This window comes from Triturus cristatus, chromosome 7, assembly GCF_964204655.1.
Source record: "Triturus cristatus chromosome 7, aTriCri1.1, whole genome shotgun sequence".
In the NCBI taxonomy this organism is placed as follows: domain Eukaryota; kingdom Metazoa; phylum Chordata; class Amphibia; order Caudata; family Salamandridae; genus Triturus; species Triturus cristatus.
Genome location: NC_140590.1, coordinates 265,678,017 through 265,692,598, shown reverse-complemented (window position 1 = coordinate 265,692,598; position 14,582 = coordinate 265,678,017). Strand labels below are relative to the sequence as shown.

General features: G+C 44.0%; 1 protein-coding gene across 5 annotated transcripts in view; it reads right to left on the bottom strand.

Annotated features, from left to right (window-relative positions):
* The window catches only part of LOC146809372 (voltage-gated potassium channel KCNC1-like), a 631,507-nt gene that overhangs the window by 217,510 nt on the left and 399,415 nt on the right, over nucleotides 1–14,582 (bottom strand). The gene's annotated exons all lie outside the window — the stretch shown is intronic.

Below are 14,582 nucleotides of genomic sequence, written 5' to 3'. Positions count from 1 at the left end.
AAAAGTTACCAAACCTTATAACGCCAGACAATTCTGGTCGCTGCAGTATGTTCCTGCGCAAGTATGACGGACGCAGCCATAAAATGCATGTATCTGTTTAATATATTTGCGTTTTCTTAACATGTACTTATGGTTCTTATAATGCTGTGACCCACTGACAGAGTCAATTGGCTTGCTTTATATTCTAATGTTGTAGTGTGTATAATAAAAGTATGTTTACTTTTTAAATATAAAATAATATCTGACCATAATGTATTTAGTGTTATTAATGCATACTATTGGATGGTGAGTCCTAGCCGACACAAACTCCCCTGAATAGGCCTTAAACTACACTAAAAAAAGTCAACTGCTACAATTCGGTGCATGTTTCCCATTTATGAGACGATTTTCAACATATTACTTAAGGAGGCCTCATATTCTGCAAAACTAATAACCCCTCCCAAAGGCGTGACCTATTGGCTATGCCAATGCTTGTTTTTAGGAGCTGTGTCCTTATTTCTTGCTCATTGTTGTGGAAGAGTGCGGTGACACGCACACTAGTTCTTTAAAGGAGTATTGTTTAAAACAAAAAAGCAAGCAGGAAAAGTCAACTCTGCTGGGTGCAACGCAGGGCAGTGAGCGCACACCAGTTTTAACACAGCACGGTGACACGCACACCAGTCTTTTGTGGAAAGAAATGAATTAGAATAATTTTATGGTATCCTTGGGCTTTCACCATAATTATTATTTGGAGCGCAGCTTTTGTAGTGGTTCTTCAAGGAGCAAGTTTCAATTGCAGCGCCACCACTGTTTGTGCAACATCAGGGGACACTGGCCATTCAGTGGCTAGACTGGCTTGACATGTTCGACAACTACTTATTAGCTTTGGATAGTGAAGATTATAGTTCTACAAGGAAAAAAGCAATCCTCTTCAAATCTTTAGGTTCTGAAGCACAAAGAATTTTTATGTTTTTGCCACCCGCTTAGGATACTGGTGCAAGGATTGCTGCTTATGTTTATAGGGAAGATGTATATATACAAGGGGTATACCCAAATCACCCTCCTATACCTGGGTATGAACAATGTCATGTACAACAAGCATTTGCAATGCAATAGGTCTCACATTTATACGAGTTTGAGCTATTGGCATTGTAAATGACAGTGCCTTTTATTTATGTTTTAAAAAAACTAAACTTAAATAAAAAGCATTGTCATTTACAATGCCAATAGCTCAAACTCGTATAAATGCGAGACCTATTGCATTGCAAATGCTTGTTTATCCAGCTGTCTATCCTTGAACTTTCTGGGGCACACACACACATGCCATTGTAATGCTATTACAGTGTCTCAGATGACTAGATAATTTATGGCGTTTTTCTCTGCAAGTTGGGGGAGGGCATTCTTTAACATCCATGAATGTTTAGGTCTGGCTTAACATGTCATTCTTTAGAATGAATGCACGAATGAATGAAATAAAACTTATAGAGCGCTAACTAAGCCCAAGGGCATCAAGGCGCTTAGACAGTCATGTTGGGATTGCCAATGCTTGAATCTGAATTAGCTCCATATTGGTCCACTGGTCTGCTTTTATTCTCACACTTTAGAAACTCTGTCTGCACCATGGCCTTCTCAGATCCCATACTTTGTACACAAACATACAAATGCTCCTCATAATGGTAATGGTTTTTGGACAGTAACATAACACCTGCTGATGGTAGAATACAAAAAAAGTGTAGTCTTTCCGAGTCCTATCCGCGACTTCGCTTGGGAAAATCACTCAATGAGGTGGCACAATGGAACCGGGGCTTTGGGCGGGTTTTTAGAAGTAGAACCGGGTGAGGAGATGTGGCCTAACGGCCCAAGCTGCCGACTTTGGAACTCGGAATCCAGGTTCGAGTACCGGCATCATCTCAACAGTCTGTGATTCAGATCACCTAATGTGTATGTGCCTTTAAAAATTAATCTGACCTTCTGTAATATAATCTGGCGTTTATGTAAAACGGTCTCATGACCGTGGTCCAAGTTTGCCCTATATTAAAGACACACAAACTGTAAAAAAAAAAAAAACACCTTGGTTATAGAAATGGTCACACTTCAAGCTGAATTCAGATCTGAAAAAACTCGCACCTCTTTCTGCAACAGCGTCCGGCTAGAAGTGTGTCTGCTCCTCGGCAAAGCCGTTGATTGAGTCGCTTCCCCCTGGCCCGTGCTTCATTAGCCGTGGTCAGTGGCCCATGGGCCCAGCTGGACACCTCCATTGACTTCATCAAAGCACAGCGGCCAGCGCGTTGAGTGCATCACTGCACAATGTCATTTGTGGGGTTTCGTCATTTCCTTGGGGGCGGGGGGCAGATGGGACAAAACTCGAATGACGTGACCCTGGAATCAGAGTTAGGCCTCAGAAGGGTCCCGAGTGGTCAGAGAGGTGTCAGCCACCGCGCCTTTCAGCTTTGTCCGCTACTGGGCTCTGCAACCACCGTGCCCCCCACTCCTCGTCCCCCTCCCAACCAGACCCTCCAACCCTTTAATCTCCCACCACCACAGCCTGGTTCCTGTTGGACACTCTAGTCACCAGAGCGAGGCATTCCGGAAGATTCCAGAGGCACAGGTAAACTTATTCAAACGTTTCTATGGTTATAGATTCTTGCCCTATCATAACGAGCGTATACCATCTGTCTGTTGAAGTAGTCAAGGTCGTAAACAGAACAATGCTTGGTACCCAACCGTAAGGAAACATGAGTGATACAAAAAGTATGCAAAACATTAAACGGTATTGTACGGAGCTTATTTACAAGTCCCTTGCGCCGCCGGTGCGTCACTTTTTTATGTGGGAAAAAGTTATGTACCAGGCGGCGCAAGGGGCTTGTAAATAAGATACCTAGCTATGTATATTTCATTTTAGGAGGGTGTCGTAGTAACGAAACATATGGCAAAGAAATTGTTGCAATCTCAAATGATGGGATTCCGTCTAAGTCTTTAAACTTTGAATAAGCCGTGTACCACGAAAATACGATTCAAGGGTGAAGAACTTCTTGACTTAGATCTCTCCTGAGAGCCAGCGGCTGTTTTTTATGTTCTCCACAGGCCTGGCTATTTCTTCTAAAGCACGAATTCACTTGTTGAATTGTAAAATTATATACGGACAGTTTTTCCATTTCTTGGTACAAAAAAATTAAAAATACAATAGACAGCTTACTGGGGCCATGTACGTGGGTGTATGCCGGCAGCAGTAAAGGGGAGCGAAGCGGGAGGAACTGCCGGAGAGAGGAGACCGAAGAACCCCCTTGTTGAAATGAAAAGCAGGTGGATGAGAGGGCAGCCGCGAATCGTGATGAAAGGAGACGTGAATCGTGATGAAAGGGGAGAGCAGGAGAGGCAGGGGGCACGTGATGACATAAGGAGAGGAGATACGGGGAGCCTTTAATGGAAGAAAATACAGGGGAGAAGATGTGATAGAAACAAAAGCTTACAGAGAAAAGACAAGTGTTGGCCGCGCGCGAGCGGCCGGAGATGCAAAATGTGGTGGGGTAGGGGGAGAAGCGGGAGTTGTGTGTGCGCGTGCATCATCGCGATCGCTCTGAAAGCGAAAGTGATCGCGATGACGCACACGAGTTTTCAAAGTGCTGCTGGCGGCCGGCTGCGCGCGTGCACGATCGCGAGAACGCAAGCGTTAGGCCAGCCAGCAGCACTTTGAAAATCCCACATACAGAATGTCTCTTCGAGCCAGCGCAAGCGCTGGGGCTCAGTGAGACCTAAAAAAGGGGATAAGTACGGAGGAAACAATATATCTCTTTTATTAAGGTATGGGGAATAATTAATTACCCTATCTACAGTCCTCAGTCCTACCAATCCCTAACTCAATATTATAACTTGACAAGACAAGCTTCGGAGGAGTCCTTATAAAAATACGCGATTGATTAGATTTGTGTGCCAAATATGAGCTAAAAAGGCTAAAAGAGTGCCTTTGTGACTGGCACACTGTGACTACCTCTGTGTGTATCACTCAGATTATATGCGTGAACACTAGTAGCAATATTGAGTTAGGGATTGGTAACATTTAATTTAGATCATAGGTTGTTTTTTACACACTGTTTTCATGTATTTGTGTATTTTTGTATAATTGTTTGTCATTTAATGTGTTGTTCAAAGATCAGTCCCATTATGTATGTGTATCCTTAAATAGTTAGGCAATACACTTGTGGAGGACTGAGGGCTGTAGATGGGGTAATTAATTGTTCCCCATACCTAAATAAAAGAGATATATTGTTTCCTCCGTACTTACCCCTTTTTTGTATGTGACTGTTTATAGGGAAGCTAGATATAGATTGAGCAGCAGGTTTGTGAAAGAAACAAATATTGTCATGGCAAGGTAAGCGTTTTATACGCAACCACAGCGTGTGGGGAAGACTGTTGATGAGTTTGTTTCTAGGTTGAGAGAGTTATCAGTGAAATGCCAGTCAGGTGGTATGGGGGATGAGATAGGGGATGAACCACCTTCATCCCTAACTCAAACAGGATAAAACGCTTTATCACAAAGCACTAGGGTATTCTGATCTCAAGGTCCCTAGAGATACTATGACCATGATTTGCATTTCGACGCACTCAGCATCTGAAAGACCTTTTCATACACATCAGGCCACGGGCTCAACAACCCCACATGCAGCACCCACTGCGGGCCCAACCACCTGTCACAGGACACTACCTATGTGGGTCCTGTGGTCTGTTCCCTCACCCGCCCTTCAAAGGAAATAAAACTGTGCCCCCGATTCACTTGGATTCAGACGTATCACACTAAGTGCAATACAATAAACGGCATTTTTCACATTACCTGCCTCTGTGACCTCCATTTTGTGAGTATGACCACAAGGACCGTTACAACTAGGATGACAAATATCAGAGTACCATCCGCTGCTGAAGCAGTGGCACGAAAATGTGTAATCACTTCTGCACTTACAAACACTCTTCTGATGATCTTCGGTGGATCATTCTGGAGGCTAATTACTCATGGGAGAATACCCATCTATTCAAGAGAGAACAACATTGGATATTCCGCCTTTCCACCGACAGTATTAGTCTCAATGATGAAATTCCGAAGCATGACCATCTTGAATGTTCATTACGACATAAAAGAATTCCTCACAGGGGTGGCCTGGTGCTCCTTTACCATCAACTGAAAAAATCCACCACCCCACTGCATGACGTACCCTACTAGGGGACAGACAACTGAAGACTAGTGGCCTCCTGAGAGTCCTTTCTCACCAGGGAACCTTTTTTCATGCATTTCTCTTCGCCCTTACTACCTATCAAGGGACACAGGAGGTAGGACACACACATAACACCCACTGATGCCTCGCTACATACACCAATACAGGAGTGGGGACACATATGTGGTATCACTTATGCCACAATCCCTTGACTGATTTACTACTTGTCTCTGTGATGAGAGCCCTTACGGCCTGAGTGTATGCCTAGTCTATGCAATGTACATACTCAATTATGGCCGCTGCCATAAGACGAGTAAGAGTTGAATGCGTGCCTGGATGGGTCACTTCCCACCCCACTTTCCTCACACCTGAGCATGATGGATTCAATGTGCCTTGCTTTAAATATGACCTGCCTCCTCTGTTCAGTCTCGATCCGGGTAGGCAGAGGAGGGTAGGTCGTATATGCACTCCACGCAGAAGCCATGTAAGTACAGTTCCTCGTACAGAACCTAACCCCTTTTCTTTACTTTGCAGCCGAAGCCACCTTACTTTCTGTTTACAGACAAAAGCTGAAGTGCTAGCCTCTGTCTCCGACCTATGGTGCGTATTTGGTCGATCCTAAGGATAAGACACTTCTCTCACACCTAAAATAAGCAGCCATTCGTGGCTTAGGGTGTGACACCAACACAGTTCGGATTTTATGTTATATGTAAAAAGCATGTCCACTTGTCTGTGTTGTGTTTTTGCATATTGCCATTTCTCTCCACTGTTTTCACCTCTGTGGCGACTAATGAAGCATCACAGAATGTGCTTGACTACACTTGGAGTCGTTTTTCAAAGTAATTTTACTGAATTATCAAACCAACAATGCAACATTGTGGTTCACCATGTGTACTTTTCATGTTTTCTCATTTCCTTTGCAGGTTGGATGATCATTTTTATCTAAGATACCGGGCATCCTTTTTATAGGGGAATACCTCCACTGCACATTTCTTCTTTTTCAAGTGTGGGTTAAGAAGAGTACCCCCATTCTGTTAGGCCCTGAAGAAGCACCGTGGATCCTTTTTGGGCCAGAAAGCGCGAAACATGTTGACCTGACTATATACACTTTTTTGTGTCTACTTAGGCACATTATACACCCAAAGCAGCCCTGCCTTTTTATAGGGTCTTTTAATCCTGTCAAGGGAGCCATAATATTAATAACTATTTTTGGCATCTCTTAGACAGTTTTATCCTTCCTCCACTTATTCATACACTTGCACTCTACCCCACACATCTTGGATGCCCTCCTCTCTCACCATTCATCATACTGCAAAACAAAAAAAAGATCTCTACTAAAGAGACCCTTCGTGGGGCCCATATGCCTGATGATGAAGCATGACATCCCATGAGATGTGTGAGAGCACCTAGGAATAATCGTTAGGGTTCCCACTTCCTGTGTCATTCTCCAACCTACATCCTTCTCTTTCTGATAGTAACAGTACTCCCCCCCTTGTTGTAGGATAAGAAAATAACAACATTTTAGAAGTAGCATTTCAAGAATTGTGACTAAAAATCCAACTTTTCCATTAAAGAGGGCTTTTAATTACAATTATTTAAATTCCAAACTCCCCCTGTCTACTTGCTCCCAATTAGAAGTTATCACTTATCAAATATAATAAAGTAATCCTAATCCCACGTTATCCTATGGGATGGGTGGACCTTGCATCAGTGAAAAATGGTGGAATTTTTCACCATCAGGGCATGTAAAACTTAAAAGTACATGTCCAACTTTTTAAATACACTGCACTTTGCCCTCTGGGCAGTTCAGGGCCTACCCTAGAAGTGACTTATATTAATTAAAAAGGATGGCCTCGGCCTAGCAGATGGTTTATTTGCCAGGTCGAAATGGCAGTTAAAAACTGCACCCACAGGCTGCAATTGCAGGCCTGAGACATGTTTAAAGGGCTACTTAAGAGGGTTGCACGATTAATGATGCAGATCCAATGGTAGCATTTAATTGACAGGCCCTAGGTACATGTAGTACCAGTTTACTAGGGAATTACAAGTAAATTAGTATGCCAATTGGGTGTAAACCAGTTTTATCATGTTTAAAGGAGAGAGCACAAGCACTTTAGCAATGGTTAGTATTGATAAAGAATGCAGAGTCCGACGGACAGTCTGCAGAATCCACCAGTCTGACGTGATGGTTTGCAAACCAAGCAAGAAACGTCAGATCCTGCCTTCAACCATGTGGCTCTGCTCCATTAAGAGCACACGAAAGGAGTTTGACAGGTTGAGATCTGTACGGCGGGGAGGTGGTGGCAGTGGACTCAGTGGATCACTGGCCCTGACCGCTCGGGCTGTGGGCACCACGGCTGCAAAACTGCTTTGAACTTTACTGGGGCTGAATTGGCTAATGGTATGGGGTAGCTTTGCCGAAGTTGCAAAAGGAACAGTAGAGTTGGTGCGGCTTGCGAGGCGGGTCAGATAAGCTCAGAAAGTGAGCTGAGGCTCTGCTCCCCTTGAATGTCACCAGAGTTGAATCAGCTTTGTCCCCAAACGGGTGAGTCCCATGAAAGGGCATGTCCATAAGGGATGAATGGACATTGCTTGAAAAACGAGTTGAACGCAGCAAGGTATGGTTGGTGCCGATTGTTTACCCAGTGAATCTGTGGTGTCCAATACACATTGAATTGTAAACTTGGCCTTATCATGAACAACCTGTATGACCTGAGTTAGAACACCTGGGAGGACTTTAGCCATGAAATCCCAAGGAGCGTGGGAATAGAGGCCCAGGAGGCACCTGGCAATCACTGATCTGAGGGTCAACCTGGTGGAAGAAAATACCTTCTTCCCAAAGGTCTCCACTCATTTGGACCCCATATCAGGGGGGGTGGGCTGGGGGGAATAGCTGTAAAGGTATTCAGTTTGGTCAGACTTGTAGACATCTGCACCACCAAGCTTTTAGGGGACGGACGTGTGCTGAAAGAAAAAAAAATGTAAGATCGCCCAGGGAATGACATCTCACAATCTGGCAATTGACTGGGTGGGTATATGGGGGCAGAGCAAGGTTTGGCCCAGGCCCCCAGAAGGGTAATCGGTAAGGGCCTCATTCAAGGGTAAGAGGAGTCAGTAGATATTTGCCCTGGCTGGAACACTTCTGCTAAGATACTGGGTTTGACCGCTAAGGTGGGGAGTTGAAGGTCAAGAACTTAGGCCACTCTAGCAATGACCGTGACGTAAAAAGCGTTGGCCCCAGTGGCAGGACCTGGGGTTGAGAAGAGTCCAAACTCAGAGAAAGTCAACTGGCTTCTTGAAGGTCACCATACCAGTGTTCCTCGTGGTATGGCTGACCAACCTCATCACTTGCATCATACCCATTGTCCGAATCAATGCCAAATAAGGAATGCAACGTATGTGTTGTTCCTTCTGGGGGAGACAAGTCGAATGAGAGAGGTGCTTCTTCGATAGTAACCGAGTGCAGATGCGGTCAAGATTGGAGCAGCGCAGACTTGGAGTCAGAGAGCATAATGGGCACCTCGTTTTCATGACTTGATGGAGTTGGCATTGGCATCGAGGTTCTGGGAACCGGCATGGTGTGTGGCGCCGGCGGCGGATTTGGAATAGGAGAAAAGAGGGGCCCAGGGGTGGATTTAGAGGGTGCAACTGGCACCAATGTCCTTGTGGTCTGAAGCCATGCTGGAGGGAATTGTTAAGGATCTGAAGAGTCACAGCATGTCCTTGCATAACTCTTTGATCCTCCCTGGTGTCGGAGATGGCCCTGTAAACTCGAGTTCTATTGGGACAAGTTGCGAGATAGGCTCTGACATCGATCGACTTCGGGAGTGAGATCGAGAGGCATGACTACACCCTCTCAGGAGTGGCCCAGTGGCACTTGGATTTTTTGTGTTCTTTTCTTTAACTTACCCTGCGATGAAGACCGACCCCAGGAACAACTCCTGTGCCTTCTGGATATGGAACATGACTAACCCTTTGACGTGGACCAGTTTTGTCCCTTCAGGTTCATCGACGTGCAGTCACTGCAGGACTTCCAACCCTTTGACTTGGACCAGTTTTGTCCCAGAGTCTTCCAGGGCTTGGTGACATGGAGTTTCACCTTGCAGTCTAGTATGGCCTTCAGGTTCATCGACATGCAGTCGCTGCAGGCCTTCGAGTCATTGCTTAAACCCAGGCACACCTGATGAGGATCTATCACTGACATTTTTTGTGACAGTCCTTACAGAGTTTAAAACTTGTTTTTAGAAGTGAAATTTCCCTTGGATTTTAGAATTACTGAAGTAAACGGGTCTCTTGAGAGAGGAGTGGTAGCTCCCGATCCGAGTCTGGTGGCACGGTAAGAACGAACTGACGTCAGCATGTAGGAGCCCCTCTTGGTGCGCAAAGGTGTCCTTGACTGGCACTCAGCACTTTACTGGGGCCTTGACCAGCAATCGTCACTTTACTGGGACTACAATCCCCAGAAGCCAAAGCGGCAGGAGCTGCCAACGCACTAGATCCGTGCCGGGAGGTGCATAAAATCAGCCCAGGGCTCCTGGAGCACGGGACATGCGCGGGCGTGCCCAGGCCAAGGGCTGGCTCGTCTGTGCCCGTCAGCAGCAGGAAGAGGCAGGGCTGGGCCCCCTCTCTTGGCTGGGCGTTCCGGCAAATAATCCTCTGTTTCGCCAATGAAGTGCCTTGTATCGTAAGTTTGTGACGTTTACCATTTCCAGTCTTCCTGGCAATTTTTACTTTGTTTTATCTTTCTTCCACGTATTTCTGGATACAAGTAACTGTGTATATCAAATCATGGGGAAAAGGAAACACCCTAGTTCTGCGTTAGCTAAGTCCCAACTAAAATCTCGACAGTCCATTATGAACTACATTACAGGAGAAATGGGGGCTACTGAGAAACAGATTTTAAGCGTGGAGGAAACTTTAACTATATGTGGCCCTGATCTGATAAATTCATGCTCAGTCTCCCAAACTGTTGCCCAACCTAGTAATGTTCAAGTTGTGAGACTGGGCACACCGGACAATGATGAGATTATTTTGAACTCTGCCTCACAGGGCACCTCGAACCCTCATCCGCCCTCTAAATGCCCACAAATTCCCAGGAATCGCTTTGCTGAACTTACTGTGGCACCATGTGAAGGTTCAGTAAAGGTTAAAAAAAAGGTACCTGTGCAGAGGCCGGCAGCTACTCCCAAGCACCCCAGAGCTGGTAATAAATCACTGTCATCCGCACCCCTGGATTACACCTCAATGGCGACATCTGTTCAAGCTTTGACAGATCTTATTAAGACCTCTTTGCACCCTTACGGACAGACCTAAAGCTATTGAATGTGCTGTGCTAAATTGTGTAGAACGATTGGGTTCGGTCAATTCCCACCATAACAGCCAGCCCTTGCATGGGGAGGGAATGGAGGGGTTGAAAGAACACTCTAAGAACAATGGTTTGATCTTTAGTCACTCTGTAACTTTTCCAATACAACAAACTGCTTCAGGGAATTCTAAGCTACCCAATCGACCAGTGTTAAATTTAGTGCCTCAGTCTCAACAAGCAAAAGTCACAGAAGTGAATAGGTTCCCTAAAAAAAGGGCTTCACCTATTTCCTCATCTAATAATTGCGCTGTGAGAACTGTTCTTACCCACTCTTTTCTCATTTCTGACCGATAAGATCTCCCCCTGCTGCGACCCCTTATGTGGTCATCTTGGCCAATGTTCCAACTTTATGTGATTCTACCCAAGAAGCATGGGACTCGCTAAGAAATAAATCACTTAACTGGCTAAACAAAAGAGTTGGGTTGGGTAGCGTGCTTTTTGCAGACTTTAAAATGGCTAGACGGGTTGGGTGGGTTGGTAGAGGTTCCAAAGTACATCAGGGTGACTGTGTGGTGCTTTCCTTTAAAACTCCAGCACTGGGTAATACTATACAAGGAAGAGCAAGTTCAGCGTTTATAAATCAAAACCAAATCTCTGTTTTACCGCTTGTTTTTTTTTTATCAACCCCCCCACAACCCCTCATACAGTCCAATGTAATGATACAACGATCTTCTCAATCACAATCACTATACCAACCATTAATATCAAATCCAAATTATGCCTGTCCTCTTACGTATCCTATCTCGACGTCTAATAGGTTTGATTGCCTCTCTAGTTTTACTGAGGTAGACTGACTGAGGGCAGATACTCCAAATAGAGTTATATCCTATAAACTTGCTCCTAGAACCTTGACCCCTGTTAATAGCCCACTGACAGATGACGAGTTATCAAATCCTCAGCAAATTGTGGAGCATCCTCCACTGAGGAGTGAGGTAAATGTGGATTCTACTACAATAATTGTACGACTCATCACAGTTTCATGCTGGAATGTAGTGGGGCTCCGTAGTAAGTACAATGTACCAGAATGGTTAGACTTTACGACAGGTTTTAATATAATCTGCCTACATGAAACATGGGCCTTTGAACCCTTTGAACCAATTCATCTCAACGGCTTTAAAACATTCCATTCTCCAGCCATTCCATTGAGACAAAGGTTGGCCCAAGGGTGGTCTCTGTATTTTTGTTTCAAATAAATTAGTTTCCACCAATGTAGCTGTAAAGTTTTCTAACTCTTTCTATCAAATTGTCTTGTGATCTAGACATACTAGATATTTTAAGTCAACTCGATACTGATCTGGAATCATTAATTGATAAGGGGACCTGGTATGGTATGGGGGGAGATTTTAATATTCAACCCTGCCAATTGTCAGCTAACAAAATCTGTGGTATGACTTTCCCCACAAATGACGATGTCACTCATTTTTCTCACTCAGAGTATGGAGAGAAACTCAATGAGTTACTTTTCAAATACGATCTAGGTTTTAGTAATGAATTCGGTGACAGGCCAGTTGAAGAACCTTGCACATTTGATGGTACCATGGGAAAAAGTGTTATTGACTTTTTGCTTTTTCCAAATCGTTATTCTGCCCTGGTTAATAACTTTGCACTTTACGATCTTGTAATGAGCGACCATCTTCCTCAGAGCTTAGGGTTGGATACTAAATTTGTAAATAATCAAGGAGTTTGTCATCATACTTTATCAGTGGAGAGTATAGAGCTCTCTTGTATAAATGGTTTTACTTTGCGCTGATCAACCAGCTGCTCTATGGTTGATCGGATCAGATTCTTAGAACAACTAACCCATCAACATGCTTGTTTAGATGAGTCAGCAGAAGCTACTACGGTTATAGAGGCATTTAACCATATTGCTAAGAAAATCAAAGTAGGGCTAACTACCAACCAGAAGAGAGGAGCTGCAAATACCAAGGGTTGGTTTCATCATGCCTGTACCCAGGCTCACAAAAATTAAAAAAGTGCTTTAAATAGCTTACCCAGCAATATCTCGGAAGTACAGCATTGGAGACGGGAGTATAGGCTCACCCTAAAAAACGCAAAAAAGGTCTGAAAGAGGAGGCCTGGAAATAAATTGTATGAGGCAAGCTGTAATAAGGTCACCATGGTATTTTGGTGTGTTATAAACTCCCCTTCTTCAGTGATGATGACAAGCCCAGAATTGAGGTTGCAGTGACTGTAGAAGAGTGGGTAGCTCACTTTTCCAAATTACACGCCGATACAACAAAAGGGGGCAGTAACAGCTCTATATCTGTGCCTCTGGCTGATTCTTTCAAGTCTACATTTACCCAAATCCATTTGACCTTAATTTCACGCTGGAAGAGGTCAACCTGGCTTTAAGATCAAGTAAAGGAGATAAAGCACCAGGCCCAGACGGGATTCCGATTGACCTTTTTAAGGCTAACACTGATTTTTGGGGCCCCCTCTTGACTCTCATCCTTAGATCCTGTCAGAGTGCTGGATTCTCAAATTCCTGGTCTCATATTGGGCCAATATTCAAAAAAAGGTGACTGTAACTGTCCTGCGCAATACAGACCTGTCTCTTTGCTAGACTCTTTAGTTAAAGTGGTGGGTTGCATACTTTTATGTAGTTTACAGGAGTGGGCAGACTGTAATAACATAATTTCGGACCTACAATATGGATTTTGACAGGGAATTGGGACCACAGAGCCATCAATTTGAATCTGCTGATGGGTAAATATGTACACATAAAACACAGTAACTTGTTTATAGTTTTTGTTGATTTGTCCCCTGTGTAGTCCACGACAAACTCTGGTCCGTTATGATTTCAACTTTCTCAGATATCTATACTCAACCAGCTCCACAAGGATTCATTTTGGTTTGAAAGAAGAATGTACACATGTACACGATCTTTTAATATTGAAAAAGGGGTTCGTCATGGGCGCTTACTCGCTCCTTTTTTGTTTAATTTGTACATTAATAGTCTGGGTAGTACTCTTGCTAATACATGTACGGATTTGCCTCAAGTTGGGCACCATCCCATACCGGTTCCGCTCTATGCGGATGATGCGGTGCTTATAGCCGCACCCTATTGGCTCTGCAGCATCTCCTTGACAAATTAGTACATTTCATGGAGAACCTGGGGCTATTAATTAATATAAGTAAAACCTTTGTCATGAAAGCAGGCCAAAGAACATCTAAGTGGCGTAACATTTTCATAGGAAAAGCCATTCTACCGCAACACCCTCTTTTTTGTACTTGGGGATTTTATTTGATTGTGAGGGGAATTGGAAAAGCGCTGTAAATTCTAGAAGGCTGCAAATTGTCAGAACAATCACGGCCCTGTGCAACTTTTCCAGGAAACTAGGTAGTAAACAGCCCAAAGAAAGGTTAACTGTCTTTAACGCTAAGTGTCGATCTATTGCGATGTATGGTTCCGAGATGTGGGGGTATGTAAACATTGAATCATTACAGATGCCAGAAAATGTATTTTTTAAAATCTTCTTGCGCTCCCTAATAGTTGTTCTAATTTTGTATGTCATTCAGAATTGGGTGCATCATACCTAGCAGATCTGATAAAGATCCAGCCAGTTCTTCTCTGGCACAAGATCGGGACATAGGATTACATGGAATTTATTTGTGCCATTGTGAAGGACTGCTGTGGCTCGGAACTTGTCCAAAAAATTCCATGGTTACAGTTTATCAAGAATTTCATATCTGATATCAGTCACCCTGAATATTACGAGCAACCAGAAACCTTGAGTAACATCACAAGGAAACGTACTGGAGGATCTGAGATTGTCTGTGGAACTGGTCAACCAACTGTCCAACACAACCAAATGGTTTTGACCACCTTTTCGATGCACCCCTATTTAACTAATGTTCTTAATGCTCCGCATAGGTTTGTTTTGAAGCATTTTAGGCTTGATATCTTTCACTGTCTGACAAGCTTTCCAAATATTAACAACTGGTCACATGAACTAATGTATTGTCCTTGCGATATGACGTCTAAACAGCCGACCAGGCATATACTGGTTTTTTGTAAATTTTACACCTATCTA